The following is a 17,653-nucleotide window of genomic DNA, read 5'->3' on the forward strand; positions in this document are numbered from 1 at the left end:
GGAGGTTGGACCTGATGGCCCTTGAGGTCCCTTCCAACTCTACCATTCTATGATTATTGATTACTGTGTGCAAAAAAAACAACAGAAAAAGGAGACTCTGATCACACTTTTGTGTTGAGGTTTACATTTTACATGGAAACTTATGACACCAGATCCATCACATAATAGATGACAGACCCATTAACTGAGGTTTGTTGGGATCAGCCAAGGATGTTGTGGTTTGTTGGGATCAGGCATTTTAACAAGAAAAATACAACAGCATGCAGAGCTATTTTTTGTTGTAAAATATTTTGGAATCTGATTCAAATGTGAATGCAGCCGTATTGAAGAATAATTTGGCTAAAACTGGTAAAGAAGTTTTAGGTGATTACTTTTTCTTTGCATTTTCTTTCTTTGCTCTGATCAGAGCTCCTTTTCTTTGATGCAGCCAAGTTTTGGATGCCATTACCATGTAAAAAGCTAAAGTTGCTATGCGTCTTCCTCTCTCTCATTAACATTGTGGTAGATTTATTAATATGATCTTAAAATTAGATTACTTAGAATTAGATTACGCGAGCCAAATTAATCAGAATGGCACATTCTAGATCCTTTTGTTTATACCACTTATTGTCTTATGTCCAACCACTAACTTTTTTGATGCAATTTGGTTCATTTTATGCTATGCTCCCTTGTCAAGAGAGGCAAAAAGTTTCTCAAATAATATAGTGCAATTTAATTCAGAATTGTGGAGTATCCTGAATAGCAAATTTGCCCCACTGACTTTACAGTCACCTTCATGAATTCTCTTTTAAAATGTGTAAGATAGTGATGTAATTGAACTATCTGCTGCATAGTATGTGAAACACAATCCTTCTTGAGACAGGGAGGAACAAAATGCATAGAACAGTTTAGATAATATGAATGTGATTTGTGATTAGGGATGATCGAATACCTCAAATATTCGGCTTTGCGAATATCTGACGAATATGTCGCCGCTATTCGAATATTCAATGCGTAATGTAAGTCTATGGAAAGCCCGAATAGTTCCGAATAGTTTGTTATTCGGGTTTCTCATAGACTTACATTGCGCATCGAATATTCGTGAATAGTCGAATAGCGGCGATTTATTTGGCAAATATCCGTGAAGCCGAATATTTGAGGTATTCGATCATCCCTTTTTGTGATCTTCTGTATTGCAAGGAAAATGTGTCCTCATATAAGACTGGCTAAGGCTGAATTCACAAGTCCTGTAATTATCCGTTAGAATGGATGCTGCAGAGATCCGCTGACAAAATGATGTCTGCTAGTTCTGTTTTTTTAAAGTGAACCTGTCAGGTGAAATATACACGAGCAATTCTGGGTGTATATTGCTAATCCCTGCCTAGCAGTCCAAGCCTATAGTAGCATAGATCTTTAGAAAAAGTATTTCTAAAGATCTTTTGTGATATGCTAATGAGACCAGGGACTAGTCACAATGGCGTTACCTCCCCTGGCTAGTCACTCCCCTTAGCATGTAAGCATGCCCCTGTGGGTGTGCTAACATACTAATGAATGTGCAGCATCAGAGGATGATATCACTCATATCACTATCTCTGCTTTGGTTCATGAGAAAGTAATGTTTTAATGCAGGTGTTTAAAATTTCCACCGTTGGCATCCAAACACACCTGCACGCGCTGTTCCATATTGTTGAAGGTGTGTGGTCATAGCCTAAATTTCTTGTTGTATGTTCTCTCGGAGTGCCTGTAATGTTTGTGGCTTGTTACTATACAACCAACCTTTCAATTGACCCCAAAGGAAAAAAAAACAACGGTGATAAATCAATCGATTTTGGTGGCATATGTCCCTTGGGGATTACTCTGTCATCAGAGAAGCAAGTTGGGCTGCAGTGTGTACATCGCCCAGGCCCAAAGCTAATGCTCTACCAGGATACAGCTAAACCCCCACTAATGTGGAAGTATCACAGGTGCAGGAGAAGCAGATCACACACACACCTCCATGGAATGGAGGGGGGCGAATGCTAGATGATAAAACTGCACACTGGTGGCTTGCATAGAGCGCTTTATTTTTGTTTGTACAGGATACAGCCAGGCCCCTTTCTGTTGGGCCTTGCATTGTAGAGTGTCTGTCCGTGCATTATACACAGTGGGGTACGGCTTGGCAGCCCGCCTGATCTAATAGAAGGGCGTCACCTAATAGGCTGCGGGTTTGTGACTGTGTGGCGCCCCTGACCTGGTCAGGCACCACAGAGTATTGCACCCATGCGGGAGCAATGCTTCCAGGTAATCTCCAAAGGCCAGGATGAGGTGCACACACAAACATATAGTGATCAGGCCTCCCACATCACCAGAGGGGACCCTTGAGTAGCCAGAAGGAGTTAACTTTCAATTCCCAGCTGGGGGTGTGTTCAGGGGCTGGTTGCTAGGAAGCAGGGCAGAGAGAGAGAGGAAGGGGAGTCTGGAGGAAGAAGTTGAAGTGTGTGGAAGGGAGCAGAGGAGCTCTCGTGTCAGACAGGTCCTGAGGAGTGCAGTAGCTGAAAGCGGGGGAGAAAGGAGTACCGTGGGTCGGCCTGAAAATCATCCAGAGAGAAGGGTGGCTGAGTACGGAGATCCCGGTATCCGAGCACACAAGGGGAACTAGGTCCCCAGTACAGGCAGCAGATCATCCAGAGCTGCTTAACCTACAGGTGGGGGGGGGTACTTCATGCCCTCACCACGACTACACAGAGCTTGAGCCAAGCAGCAATCACCAGGCCCATAAGGGGACAGGGCCAGAAGCCATCCCACCAAGGCCACGCTGCCGGCAGACGAGCCAGAGAGAGGGGAGCAGGGTGGTAACAGCTTCCCTGGAGGGGTCCTACCACGCTTCAAGCAAAGGATCCTCCTAAAACAGAAAGAGTGCAAGGAAGGCGAGTGGACAGCTACCCTCAGAACGGCCTCCTGGAATTCCTGGTTCAACCTGGTTATCACAGTGTCGCCCGGGCATCTCACCGTGACCTCCAAACAGTGAGTAAACACGTTGAAAGACTTCTTGGACTGTGTTTGAGTCATTCTGCGACCTGTGGTCCCACACACATACACCGGGGCCTGGGGCTTGCCTCACTCTCAGGGGGCTAATATACTGACTGCACCCACCATCAGCCCCAGGCATCCCTTAATCTGCAGTGGCGGTCCCCGCTGACCGCAATACTGAGAGTGGCGTCACGACAATCCTAAAAGAAGGTTCCCTACCTGTGACCAGACTATTCCATCCACGTGGAGTCCCTGAAGGTACTGCACCGACACATACTAGCGGGGCTTCACAACTTCTGGCGTCACGAACAGGATTTGGACTAGACCTGTTCAGACAGGTGACCGTGTGCCTCAGAGGTCCGACCGCAAAAATTGAACCGCCGCCATATTGCCATCTTCAAAAGTGCGCGCTGCAGCCCGCGCGAGGGAGAAGAGCACCGCCCACGAAGAGGTGTGGCCGCCCCAGAATCCCCACAATTCGGAGAGCGTTCTGACCCAAGAAGTGAAAAGGGCGCGCGCAGATTTGTGAAGAAAAATGGACGCTGCAGGAGGTAATGCCCCTGGTCAGGGCGACGCAGCCCAAGCGATGCCAGCCCCCGTCGCGCTGGACGCAGCAGCGCCTGGTGCCGGTGCCGCGATCGCAGCCGCGCCGGCTGAAATCTCCCCCATAATGCCAGTTTCCTTGCTGTATGTCCCAGAAGCGCAATGGCTGCCCCAATACGCCGGTAAAATAGACACGCTGACCGGGTTTAAGAAGAAGATCAGCACCCTGCTAGACATGCACGCGATGACTGGTAAGCAGAGGGCCGCTGTGGTGCTGGGACAATTGACTGAGGCAGCAGAATTGGAAGCTGAGTCCTGGACCAATGATGACCGGAGCTCTGTTGAGACCATCTTTGCCAAACTAGCAGCTGCTTTTGAACACCGCACCGAGGGAGAGCTGAGGACGGACTTCTATAACTGCCGGCAGAAGCCCCAAGATAGCATAAGAGCCTATGCCCTCAGGCTGCAGGCTGCACTACGGGCTCTCAAGCTGGTGGACCCTGTCAGTGATCAGGAAGGAAACCGGATGATGAAGGAACAATTCTTGCGGGGCCTGCGCTCTCCTGAGGATGGGAAGCAGATGAAGCTGTGGTCCCTGGAACACCCTGACGTGGACTTTGCCATTCTGAAAGACAGGGCAGTGAAAGCACTCCAACCTCCTGTGGACACAGACCCCGTCTCACCAGCATGGCCTGCCAGTTCCGCGGCTACAGGAGCGGAATCCTCCTCGCAGGCCCTGGTAACTGCAAAAGGACTCAACACGCCAGCAGAGACCATAAATACACTATCCTCCCAGGTGCAACAGCTCACTAAGGACGTTGCACAAATCCTGAAAGCAATGCAGTTGCCCTCAGAGACCAAAGTCCCTCATCGGATCCTGCTAGCTGACAACCCAGAGGACGTCCCTTGGATGCGGAGGAGAAGAGGTCCCCCAACCCGAGGCAGGAGCAGTGATCGCTATGACTCATCTGGACAACCCATCTGTCGTCGTTGCCAGGAGGCAGGACACTATGCAAGGGCCTGTCCTTTAAACGAGCCAAACCTGGGGCCGGGGGCCAGTCCTCAGGATTAAGAAGATCAGGCCCAAGTCGCTGCTGTGATCAGTACGTGGGTGGACGTCCTGTCCTGTCCATCGTCCTGGACGGGATCCCTACCCCGGCGTTATTGGACACCGGCTCTCAGGTCACCACGATCCCGTATGTCCTTTATCGGAGGTTTTGGTCGGACGACGATCTCCGACCACCGGACCCCTCCCTCACCATCTATGCTGCCAACGGACAACCTATAGACCAGATCGGGGTCAAAGAGGTAACCATAAAGGTGGGAAGGCAGGAAATGAAGGGACAAGGACTGATTGTTGTGGACACTGATATTAGAGAAAGGAACCCGCAAATGATTTTAGGCACTAATGTCATAGAAAATTGCCTAGGGGAAGTGTTGTTGTTGCTTCACCAGATTGTTGAAGGTGCTGAGGGCGGGTCGAAAAGAGCCTTGCAAAAGGAGATCCGAATCATTCTGAGGAAGCAACAGGTAAAACAGACTGGCGGTGAGATTGGTAGTGTACGGGTGATGGATGCAAACCCCATTGTGATACCCCCACGGAGTGAAATGATGATGTGGTGTAGAGCAGCGGTAGGTCTCAGAGGACAAGATTACCAGGCTGTACTAGAGCCCACTCATTCAGACCACTGGCCCACGATTCTGACAGCCAGGGGGGTAGTTGATGTACACAAGGGACGAGTGCCTGTACGAGTGTTGAACTGTGGGGAGGAGGAAGCCAGACTACCAAGGTACGCTACCATAGCCAAACTGTTTACATGCTCAGATGACGCCATAACACCTGTAGGTCCCCTGACACAAGCTGACTCAAAAGAGGGCGAGACCTCCCAAAAGCAGTTAGAGGATTGGTGCCAGAAACTACACGTGGGGACTGACTCTACACCCGACTACCAGAAACATGGGGTTTACAGGGTCGTGCAGGAATACGAGCAGCTCTTTAGTAAGAACCCACTAGACTTTGGTAGGATCAAAGGGGTGCAACATCACATACCCACAGGCAGTCATCCTCCCATTAAGGAAAGACATAGGCCTATTCCACCAGCCCATTACCAGCGCACAAAGGACATGCTGAAGGACATGAAGGAGGCAGGAGTCATAAGGGACAGTTGCAGCCCCTGGGCAGCTCCCCTGGTCCTGGTGAGGAAGAAGGATGGCACGATGAGGATGTGTGTGGATTACAGACGGATAAATCAGATAACACACAAGGATGCCTACCCTTTGCCAAGGATAGAGGAATCCCTCGCTGCCTTGAAAACCTCTAACTACTTTTCTACCCTAGATCTTACTAGTGGCTACTGGCAAGTATCTGTAGCAGAAGAAGATCGGGAGAAGACGGCCTTCACCACTCCAATGGGCCTCTGTGAGTTCAACAGCATGCCATTTGGACTCTGCAATGCCCCCGGGACCTTCCAGAGGCTTATGGAATGCTGCCTAGGGCACCTCAACTTTGAGACCGTCCTGCTCTACCTGGATGATGTCATCGTGTACTCCAAGACCTACGAGGACCACCTGAAACACCTGGCTGAAGTCTTTGAAGCGCTATCCCGATATGGAATGAAGCTGAAACCATCCAAGTGCCATTTACTGAAGCCAAAGGTCCAGTACCTAGGTCACGTGGTCAGTGCAGAAGGAGTAGCACCGGACCCAGAGAAGGTCACAGTCATCCAGGAATGGCCCACACCTACTACCGTCCGGGAGGTACGTCAGTTCCTTGGCTTGGTAGGCTACTACAGAAGGTTCATCAAGGGCTACACGAAAATGGCAGCGCCTTTGCAAGAGCTCCTGGTAGGCCACCCAAAGAAGAGAGGAAAGACCTCCGGCCCGCCATTTCACTGGGGAGAAGCAGAAGAACACTCCTTCAGACAAATGAAAGGGGCCTTGACGGGTGAAGAGATCCTAGCCTACCCTGACTACGGTCTGCCATTCGTACTGTACACAGATGCCAGTAATGTGGGACTGGGAGCAGTGCTTTCACAGGTGCAGGGAGGCAAAGAGCGTGTGATTGCTTACGCCAGCAGGAAGCTCAGGCCTACTGAAAGAAACCCGGAGAATTATAGCTCATTCAAGCTAGAGTTCCTGGCCATGGTATGGGCTATCACAGAGCGGTTCAAGCACTACCTGGCAGCCACCAAATTCACTGTCTTCACGGACAACAACCCCCTGACCCACTTGGATACTGCTAAATTGGGTGCCATGGAGCAGCGTTGGGTAGCCCGACTGGCGAATTATGACTTTACTGTCAAGTATCGAGCTGGCCGCAAGAACGGCAACGCAGATGCTCTGTCCAGGATGCCTCACCTAGCAGACGAGGGTGAAGATGTAGATGATCTTGAAGAGATTGAGCTGCCAGCGTTCCATCGCCATGGAGCAAAACAGTGTCGGCAGTCGCGTGCCAACCGCCAAGAGGTGACCCTGAACCCACTACCTCACTACAACTGGAAGGAGACCCAGGAAAATGATCCAGCGGTAGGCTTGGTAAAGAAACTGATCAGCCAGCCGGGCGCCAGCCTTGACAAAGGAGCCCCACCTGAGGCACAGTACCTATGGAAGGAGAGGGGTCGATTATTCATCTATCAAGACAAACTTTACAGGAGCATCATTGACCCGAGGACGCATGAGAAGGTGTGGCAAGTGATTGTACCACAGAAGGATACGAGGATGGTGCTAGAAGCCTATCACAATGGTGCAGGCCACTTTGGTTGGAAGAAACTGGAGGCCCTACTTAAAGTAAGATTCTACTGGGTGGGTATGAGATCTGCCCTAGAGAAGTGGTGTCGAAACTGCGGGCCCTGCAATCTTAGAAGAAAAGACCAGCACAGCCAGAGAGCACCACTCCAGCCAATCCAAACTAAACGGCCTCTGGAGATCGTGGCCCTGGACCATGTAAAGTTGGCACCCAGCAGACAAGGCTACAACTACGCTCTCACTATGGTTGACCACTACTCCAGATTCCTGGTGGTAGTACCAGTCAAGGACTTGACAGGTCAAACTGCAGCCAAAGCTTTCCAAACACACTTCTGTCGACCACATGGCTATCCAGATCAAGTGCTCACTGACCAAGGACCAGCCTTTGAAGCTGAAGTGTTTAAGGAGTTTTGTAACCTATACGGCTGCCAGAAGATCCGTACTACGCCTTACCATCCTCAGACCAATGGCATGTGTGAGAAGATGAACCACATCATTCTCGACCTTCTGAAGACGCTCCCACTAGAAGAACGAAGTCAGTGGCCGGAAAAACTGCCCGATCTAGTGGACATGTATAACAACATCCCTGTGAGTTCCACGAACTGCACACCGGCATACCTGATGAGGGCCAGACCAGGGAGATTGCCAGTAGATCTGGAAATGGGAGTTGAGACCCCTGAAGACCATCTACAAGGTGCTGATTGGGATTCCAACCGCCAAGCCCAATACAAGAAAGTACAAGAGTGTGTGGAGCGAAGCCTGACTCAGCAGCGTGAGAAACAAGAAAAGGCCTACAATCGAAAAGCACCTGCTGTTCCTTTGATGCCAGGAGATATAGTTCTCAAAAGAAAGAGAAGACGTCATAAACTTGACAATCACTGGGAAGAAGAACCCTATACTGTGTTACCATCGACGCTTAGCAATGAAAAGACATGCCTTATCAGCAAAGATGGAGGAAAAACAACAGCTGTCGTTTCTAGAGATCGCCTAAAGAAATGTCCTGAACAACTAAGAACCCCTGAAGAAATTCCCAACCCTTTGCCAGTTCAAGAACCAAAAGAAAAGATGATCCATACTGTACTTGGAGATTTCCCAGCAAGTTGGCCTCAATACAATGGAGCAGTAGTTATTCCAGTCATTACATTCCCTCAATCTAGAGAAGTAAGAGAACCAGAAGAACCTGTCCAGAACCTGGAAGAGCCAAATGTAGCTGAAGCAGAAGACCATGCACTGGTATCAATACCCAGTACACCCATTATTCACATTGAGACACATACATCGGGTGGGAGGACACAACCTCAGACAGATGACAGCATAGTACTGCGTAGATCAACCCGCAGCAACTTTGGTCAGCTCCCATTACGCTATAGAGAAAGTACAGTTTAGTTCAAAGTGACTGTATGAAATGTAATGTTTAACCTGTTTACAGTTAAGTAACGTTTAAGCGAAATGTGCCCACAAGGACTATTGTGAGACCTCCTTAAAATGTTAGACCACTGGTTATGAACTGGCTTTAACCACAAACTTTTGCATTGTAAAAAGTTACCTCCTTGGTATCAACCCCAGAGTCTGCCTGTTGAGGGGCATGGCTCTGCACCAACAAGGGGGCACGCCTGTTTATGGGGCCTGCCCTCCAACACTCGGAAGCGGGTACGCCTGTTTATGGGGCCTACCTTACACCACTCTCCTCAGGAGAGGAAGATTGGAGGAAAGGTCTGGGGAATGTGATGGCCCAGACCTGGTCACCAAAAGGACCGGCGACCTACCTCCTGGAGGTTTTTGGGTGGGGTTCGGACATGTGGGTGGTTGGTGGTGGAATGGTACCTGGCATGTTTAAATGTAAATAATTGCCCCTGTGTGGGAAAAGTTTGTATTTACCTTTTTCTCTTGTCTTTGCAGCCCGAGGACGTGCTGATGATAACTAAGGGGGAATGTGGCGCCCCTGACCTGGTCAGGCACCACAGAGTATTGCACCCATGCGGGAGCAATGCTTCCAGGTAATCTCCAAAGGCCAGGATGAGGTGCACACACAAACATATAGTGATCAGGCCTCCCACATCACCAGAGGGGACCCTTGAGTAGCCAGAAGGAGTTAACTTTCAATTCCCAGCTGGGGGTGTGTTCAGGGGCTGGTTGCTAGGAAGCAGGGCAGAGAGAGAGAGGAAGGGGAGTCTGGAGGAAGAAGTTGAAGTGTGTGGAAGGGAGCAGAGGAGCTCTCGTGTCAGACAGGTCCTGAGGAGTGCAGTAGCTGAAAGCGGGGGAGAAAGGAGTACCGTGGGTCGGCCTGAAAATCATCCAGAGAGAAGGGTGGCTGAGTACGGAGATCCCGGTATCCGAGCACACAAGGGGAACTAGGTCCCCAGTACAGGCAGCAGATCATCCAGAGCTGCTTAACCTACAGGTGGGGGGGGGTACTTCATGCCCTCACCACGACTACACAGAGCTTGAGCCAAGCAGCAATCACCAGGCCCATAAGGGGACAGGGCCAGAAGCCATCCCACCAAGGCCACGCTGCCGGCAGACGAGCCAGAGAGAGGGGAGCAGGGTGGTAACAGCTTCCCTGGAGGGGTCCTACCACGCTTCAAGCAAAGGATCCTCCTAAAACAGAAAGAGTGCAAGGAAGGCGAGTGGACAGCTACCCTCAGAACGGCCTCCTGGAATTCCTGGTTCAACCTGGTTATCACAGTGTCGCCCGGGCATCTCACCGTGACCTCCAAACAGTGAGTAAACACGTTGAAAGACTTCTTGGACTGTGTTTGAGTCATTCTGCGACCTGTGGTCCCACACACATACACCGGGGCCTGGGGCTTGCCTCACTCTCAGGGGGCTAATATACTGACTGCACCCACCATCAGCCCCAGGCATCCCTTAATCTGCAGTGGCGGTCCCCGCTGACCGCAATACTGAGAGTGGCGTCACGACAATCCTAAAAGAAGGTTCCCTACCTGTGACCAGACTGTTCCATCCACGTGGAGTCCCTGAAGGTACTGCACCGACACATACTAGCGGGGCTTCACAACTGTGCCATCTGCATGTGAACAGCGCTCTATGCAAGCCACCAGTGTGCAGTTTTATCATCTAGCATTCGCCTCCCCTCCATTCCATGGAGGTGTGTGTGTGATCTTCTTCTCCTGCACCTGTGATGCTTCCACATTAGTGGGGGTTTAGCTGTATCCTGGTAGAGCATTAGCTTTTGGCCTGGGCGATGTACACACTGCAGCCCAACTTGCTGTGAGTAATACTTAATTTTTGGAGGACATTGTCTTCTTTTTGTTGCTATTGTCATCAGAGAAGGCTTCAATATCTGTCATGATGACAACTGATGTGTGACACGTTCCACCATCCTGTTGTAAGTCGCCCATTCTAAGATCCTCAATGTCCAGAGAGAATATTTCTTGTCTTTGACTCTGAGGTTCAGTTCACTCTCACTTCTCATGAACCAAAGTTCAGTCCAAATTTTAGTACAGTTAACTATCTCTTTTAGAAAAAAACAAAAAAAAGTTTTTCAGCCAGCTTACCGGTACTCCCCGATGTGTGGAATCCTTCATGCGATCCAGGAGCAGAGTCCGCAAGGGAAATAAGGCAGGAGCCAACCACGAAAATCAGTATAGAAAAAGTCATCCAAAACTCAAGTGGACAAATTCCAAGACTCAGTTGATATTCGTAAAAAATTCTTGCAAAGCAAATTTTATTAAATAATTCCATTAAAAATAGATCCACACGTGGGGCAAAATCTTATATCAGATAGGAATAGTAGTCTCTCGTACTACGCGTTCCGTATGTGATATACATATACGTGAAAAGCGTAGTCCTAGAGACTACTATTCCTATCTGATATAAGATTTTGCCCCACGTGTGGATCTATTTTTAATGGAATTATTTAATAAAATTTGCTTTGCAAGAATTTTTTACGAATATCAACTGAGTCTTGGAATTTGTCCGCTGGAGTTTTGGATGACTTTTTCTATCTCTTTTAGAATATACAGCAATTTTTCACGGTAAAGTAGTGAGTGAATCACCCTATACAATAGTAAGATCTGCATTAAAAAAAATGTGCAAATAATTTCTGAAGATTAAAAAAAACCCCTTTAATTTAGGTTTTGATAGTTGTCTGCTATATACGGTATATGAGACTTGGCGGGGAAAAAAAGTAAATTTGGAAACTTAAAAATCTACAGTTTTATTGCTGAACTATTGACGAAAATCTATTTCTTTGATTACAGGAACCAGAAATCCCATTCTGAACAGTATGAGAGAGAAAGGAGCTAACTTTCACTTCAGCAAAAGACCAAAATGTTTCACCTTCAAAAATTAGGTCTGTATTATTCCTTATATCTAGATGTCAATTTTGCTGTATGTCTGCTCTAGTGTATCTTGTTTTTGGAAACCAAGGGTATGTTCACACTGAATTTTATGGTTTTGAGCCAATTTTCCTTTAAAATCCTCATTAAAAAATGCAAACACATCAGAAGTACCCTCAAGAGAATCTTCTATTAATTTGATTAGGAAAACCATATTTCTGTGCAAGCAGTGCGGTGTTTTTTTTTTCTGATACAGTTTTTAAAAAACTTGCAGCAGAAAAAAGTACAGTGTCATTTCTTTAATGTAGAATTTGCATCAATCTTTAAAGTTAAAAAAGTACATAGTTTCAGAGTAAAACATTAATGGCTACAATTGGAAACCTGTTCCCGATTCATACTTATTCTGGCATCACGAATCATCTAAGTTCCCGGTTAAGGCCACGTGCACATGTTGAGTATTTGGTGAGTTTTTTTACCTCAGTATTTGGAAGGCAAAACCAGGAGGAGTTGAACAGACACACACAAAAAGTATAATAAAAACAGGGGCATCACTGCATTGTTTTACCCACTCCTGGGTTTGGCTTACAAATACTGAGGTAAAAAACTCTGAATATACTCAACGTGTGTTCATGGCCTTACAATCTTGTCTTGTTAAAAGGAACCTATCACCAAATTTGGCAACTATATAAGCTGCGGCCAGCACCAGTGAGCCCTTATATACTGCATTCCAGAATACTGTATATAAGGACGCTCTGTATAATGTAAAAAACAGCTTTTATAATACTCACCTAGAGGGCGGTCCATTCCGATGGGTGTCGATGCTCTCTGGTCCGGCGCCTCCTCTCTGTTGAGATCACTATCCTCCCTTTACCCAGCCCAGTGTGTATGATGTGTCCTATATCATCCACACTGGCTGGTATTGCGGTCCTGCAAGGCGCACTTTGATCTAATGTCGCGGGCGGAGGAGGGGACGCTGCGCTCTCCCACTGCTTGGGTCCAGCCGCTGCTGCTGCGGCTGACGCTGCTCGGTGGTGGCTCGAGTGGTGGGCCGGATCCCGGGGACTTGAGCGGCGTTCCTCGCCCGTGAGTGAAAAGGGGGATTTGATTGAATTGTGGGGATTTGGATATTGTCCGTGACGCCACCCATGGTTGTGGTGATAATGGTGACACCACCGCTGCTCTAGACGGGGATCCCGGGAGCGGTGACAGGGAGCAACTTGGTTGTTAGTTCTCCCCTCCGTGGGTAGGGGGTTGGTTGTCCCGGGGCCCGGTGATGGGGTAGGGATGGATGACAGGCGGGTTACAGGGCCTGGTGAGGTGTAGGGTCGCGGGGGCAGCGCTGTGCCGCACGGCACGGTGGTACTCACTCAGCCAATGATGAGGACACAGTTCTCGATAAAACACACGGCTGGATGGACGGGTCCCACAGGCGGCTGCGGTGTTGTTTCTCCCGGCAGGTTGATGGTGACTACCTTCCCGTGCACCTATGTACGGTAGATGGTTCCAATGGGTTCCCACCGGTAACCTGCTCCCCAGCTTGGATATGGGCTGGAGGAGCAACTTTTGCCTGCAGGCTCTTGCCCTGGGAACGGTAGCCTTGGCGGTGGCTGTGTTTCCCTCTCTCGGTTGGACTGTTGCCTTCTGTCGGGTATTGGCTGCTGGGAAACCCAGGAGTTGCCCTTCGCTAACGAATTTGGCAAATTCACGGCGACTCCTAGCCTTGCCGGGGTTCGTAAGCCCCTGCCAGATGGTGCTGGCTTCTCTTTGTGTACTGGTCCGGTACCGCCGGGCCACCGTCCGTCCACGGTCCTTACGGTAGACTCCGATAGGCCACTCCTGCAGATGGTCACCACCGTCTGCCAACCTTGCTGTACCGCCCGGGCCACACACCCGGACGCTGTCAGTTAGTTGCTCCACTACCACTTTCCTTCCTCTCACTTTTACCTCCAAAACTAAACTTTCTGCTTTTCCCGCCTCCAGGACTGTGAACTCCTCGGTGGGCGGGGCCAACCGCCTGGCCCACCCCCTGGTGTGAACATCAGCCCCTGGAGGAAGGCAACAAGGGTTTTGTGTCTGACTTCGGTGTGCCTGACCAGGAGTGTGGGGTGCGTGGGTGTTGTTCTCTGTGGCCCCTGGCTTGTCCAGGGCGCCACACTAATCTGCTGAGGGCAGATCAAAGTACTGTACTGCACAGGAGCGAGGAAAGGTTAAAGACCACCAGCGCATTTGCACTACAATACTTTGATCTGCCGTGAGGTGGGCAGATCAAAGTGCACCTGCGCAGGACCGCAATGCCGGCCAGTGTGGATGACGTAGGATGCATCATGCACATGGGCCTCAGAAGAAGGAGGACGGCCATCGCCACAGAGAGGAGGTGCCGGACCAAAGAGAGGAGGCGCCGGACTGGAAAGCAGTGACACCCATCGAACCAGAATGCCTGGGCTCTTATACAGTATACAGCATTATGTAATCCTGTATATAAGAGCTCAGTGGTGAAGGCCGCAGCTTATAGTTGCCAAATCTATTGACAGGTTCCCTTTAAAACATACACATAAGTTGTCATGCCCATTCCATGAACCTTGGAGCATATTGCTGACCCAAATCTGGCTCCTCTGGAGGCCATGTGCACACATTGAATATTTGGTGAGTTTTTTATCTCAGTATTTAGAAGTGAAAACCAGGAGTGGGTAAAAAATACAGCAGTGTTGCCCGTGTTTCTATTATACTTTTCCTCTGATTGTTTCACTCCTGGCTTTACAAATACTGATGTAACAACTCACCAAATACTCAACATGTGCACGTGGCCTAGGGCAAAGTTTCCATGATGAGCTTTTGGTGAGTTTTGATGTTGCAGAATTTCCTGCAATTATTATGTAAATTAGGTTATTTGCGTTTTTATCACTTTTGTTTAACGCTGCGGTTTTTGTCTCTTCTTGACGTGGCCTGCTTTAAACAAAGCCACTTTGTTTTTTATACTTTCTAGTATTTAGCCTTGACAAAACTTTATTGATACAGTTGTGAATAGGTTTCGAGAATGCAACGGCACAGTTATAGAGACTCAGTGGCGAATCAACAACGAGTATAAGCAGTGATCAAGGAAAACTACAGTTGATTATCAGAAGACAGATGAATACACAGTCAGTAGTTTACAAAGTATAAATACAATATTTTTATTTTCAGTTACTTAAGACACCAGATTATAGGTATTACTAACGTTAACTCAATCCTGATCTCTCTGTGTCAGGGAAACGTCGGTGTCACTCCCACTCTTCTCACAATACCCCCTTATATAAACAATTCGATATATCCACACATGGGCCTAACAGGACTGGCACAACCTGATACGCCACAATTCCAACTTTATCAACCAACCTTTTCGCCTAGTGTATGTCAAGTCCGGAAGGAACTGCCCACAGCAACAGTCCTGTGCTACAGCCAGATTGGCTCCTGGGTCTTTTTCGGATCTGGTCACAGTCTTCTTCTGGTTTTGGTCATGGTCTTCTACTGGCGTTGGTTATGATCTTCTACTTGGTCAGGGGCAGTTCACTCACAGGTAATTCGACAGCTATGAGGGTCAGAAGCCTGCTCTGCTGTTCACGTCTCTGCTTCCCTTCATCTCTTGGCACTAGCTCCTCAGCTCCTTTACAATCCCGGGCGTTTAACTTTAGTAACTGCGCCACAGAGGGAATTTACTCCAGACGCCTCTACGCTACGTGAATTATCTTATCCTTGCTGCCTGTGCGGGCTTTGGCCATGTGGGCTAGGAACCCCTGCAGGCAGCATACATCCGCTGGTGTTGGCTGACCAGGACCGGATGATGACTCACAAGCACAAGGTGACTAACTGTTCACTTTAAACCTCAACTCTTTCCTGGCTGGCTCATTGTCGTTCACAACTTCACACTCCTCCAGATAGCAGGCACACACTTCTTCCAAATATTCACTTTGCATTAACAGACACAGTTCAACTTCCCACTGGGTTGCGTGATCTATCTGAGCTAATGAGTCCCAATGCAACACAGTCCAGCGTTAAAGTGCACACCGTCAGTCACCTTTCCTTTCTGTAGTCCCATATCCAGCGTCCTCAAAGGCGGCATAATACCTGGAGCAAAGCTGTGCACAACTGGATGTCTAATGGGATTCTGCTTGATTGGTTGACTATGTCAAACTCCAGTTGAGATTAACCCAGTACCTTAACAGTTAAGGGGCCTGACCCCTAGAGTCTCGCACCAGTAGAATAACCAGTATTTTATAGTTTAGGGGCCTTGATGTAAGGAATACGTCCTCCAGCTCCTATGACCTGGAGCCTCTCCATCTGTGAATCGACCTCTAGTTACAATGCTGTTCTCACCCTGTATCTACAGCCTCTCTTGAGAATAACACCATCTTCCTTCTGTCTCCTTTGCTCCGTTGCCATTAACTATACACTTTATGTGACCTTCGTGACTGACCGACTATACGTCTGTCATGTTCACTCACTAGGCCTTCACTGACTCTTTCTACTGTATGATGAACCACCCTTTCCCTGTCAGCTGACCCTTCCAAGGGTGGGCTAGTCCTAATACTTAACTTTTTCTGTCCCTGCAGTCTGTTGCTTGGCAGATTTAACCTTTTACCTACATTATGCATCATCATCTAATACACAAACATTACTTAATACTACTATATCATATACATTCCTATACCTTGCACTATCACGTCCTACATTATATATTATTCTATCTCAACCCACACACCATGCATTATACTTTACATGGTACAGGAACATCCGATTACAATACATGTCACATAACACAATATTTACAAAAGACACAATACATTATTCACACTATAAGAAATGACAATACATTGAAGAGATTGATATCTTCATGGGCAGGAGCGCAACTTCTATTGTTCACCTCTTACATACAAATACACAGCATCAAAAACTCCCCAAAAACTCATTGTGGTCACACAACCACGTCTTGTTTTTTCCTCCACACTCTTTCTTAGTGGTACAGATCTCATGGTGTAAAATAAATCTAAGTGGTCTATTAGATTTCTTAGCTTTTCAGTATTAAATGTTGTTTATTCAGCAAATATTCCATATTGTCTTTCACAAACCAGAAGTGGAATATCTGGTGCCTGTTAATATCCATGTCTTTCCTTGTACTTGTGTAAAACATAATACTAGATACTCATACTTCATGTGCTAAGCTGCCCTTACAAGGCTTAGACTTTTTGTACACCTCTTTAAAGCAAACACTTTGTTTAATTCCTCTATTGAAAAGCAAACAAACCTGGTATGCTCTCATGACTGATCTCTAGATCCTTGTTGGAGGCGAGTACATTATGCAGACAAGTATTTTCATCAGAGAATAACTGAAAACATACCGTAGATGTCATTTGACACACACCAGAGTGCGGTATTGCTGTTTTTTTTGTCCCAAATGGTTAAAATTGCTTTTGGTGAACATACCAGTCTAACTTGTTCAGAAACTGTCCAGATTCTGATGCTCTGTAACTTGCCTCCCAGTGTTTTTGAGTGGCGGGTTCCTCTTCATCCGCATTCTGCCAGCAATGTAAGGCCACGTGCACACATTGAGTATTTGGTGATTTTTTTTTATCTCAGTATTTGTAAACCAAAACAAGGAGTGGTTAAAAAATACACAAGTGGTGCCCGTGTTTCTATTAAACTTTTCATGTGATTGTTCCACTCCTTATTTTGCCTTTAAAATATGGAGGTAAAAAAACCTCACCAAATACTCAGCGTGCACGTGGCCTAAGAGCTGGATGTTCCTTTTTCTCACTTTCCAGAATGCATTGCACTTATCCACCTACTGTCCAGTTGAAATGAAAGTGTCACAAGTTCCTTTATGCAAAGCATCTTGCAGAACTAGGACATGCTCTGCTGTGTTTTCTTGGGCTGGCAGGTTGATTGACTGCGCAGACTTCCATGTTGGTTCTGGAAGGGGCTGATTTCTCAGGTGTTTCTTCTTCTGGGTAATTGCTCTGCCTCTTTACTGAACATTACCAGTAGTACTATCTGGTTTTGTTGTTGTGCTGTTGGCCTGTGTTGTGTTCCTGCATGTGTTCTGA

The 17,653-nt window shown here is 47.8% G+C and overlaps 1 protein-coding gene across 3 annotated transcripts in view; it reads left to right on the plus strand.

Moving 5' to 3' along the window:
- The window catches only part of LOC142254941 (synaptotagmin-2-like), a 106,898-nt gene that overhangs the window by 56,797 nt on the left and 32,448 nt on the right, over positions 1-17,653 (plus strand). For all 3 annotated transcript variants that reach the window (XM_075326310.1, XM_075326313.1, XM_075326311.1), the window contains exon 2: positions 11,499-11,590. The gene's annotated coding sequence lies outside the window, so the exon portion shown is untranslated. The remainder of the gene's footprint in view (positions 1-11,498; positions 11,591-17,653) is intronic.

The sequence above is a fragment of the Anomaloglossus baeobatrachus genome, chromosome 10 (genome assembly GCF_048569485.1).
Source record: "Anomaloglossus baeobatrachus isolate aAnoBae1 chromosome 10, aAnoBae1.hap1, whole genome shotgun sequence".
Taxonomy (NCBI): domain Eukaryota; kingdom Metazoa; phylum Chordata; class Amphibia; order Anura; family Aromobatidae; genus Anomaloglossus; species Anomaloglossus baeobatrachus.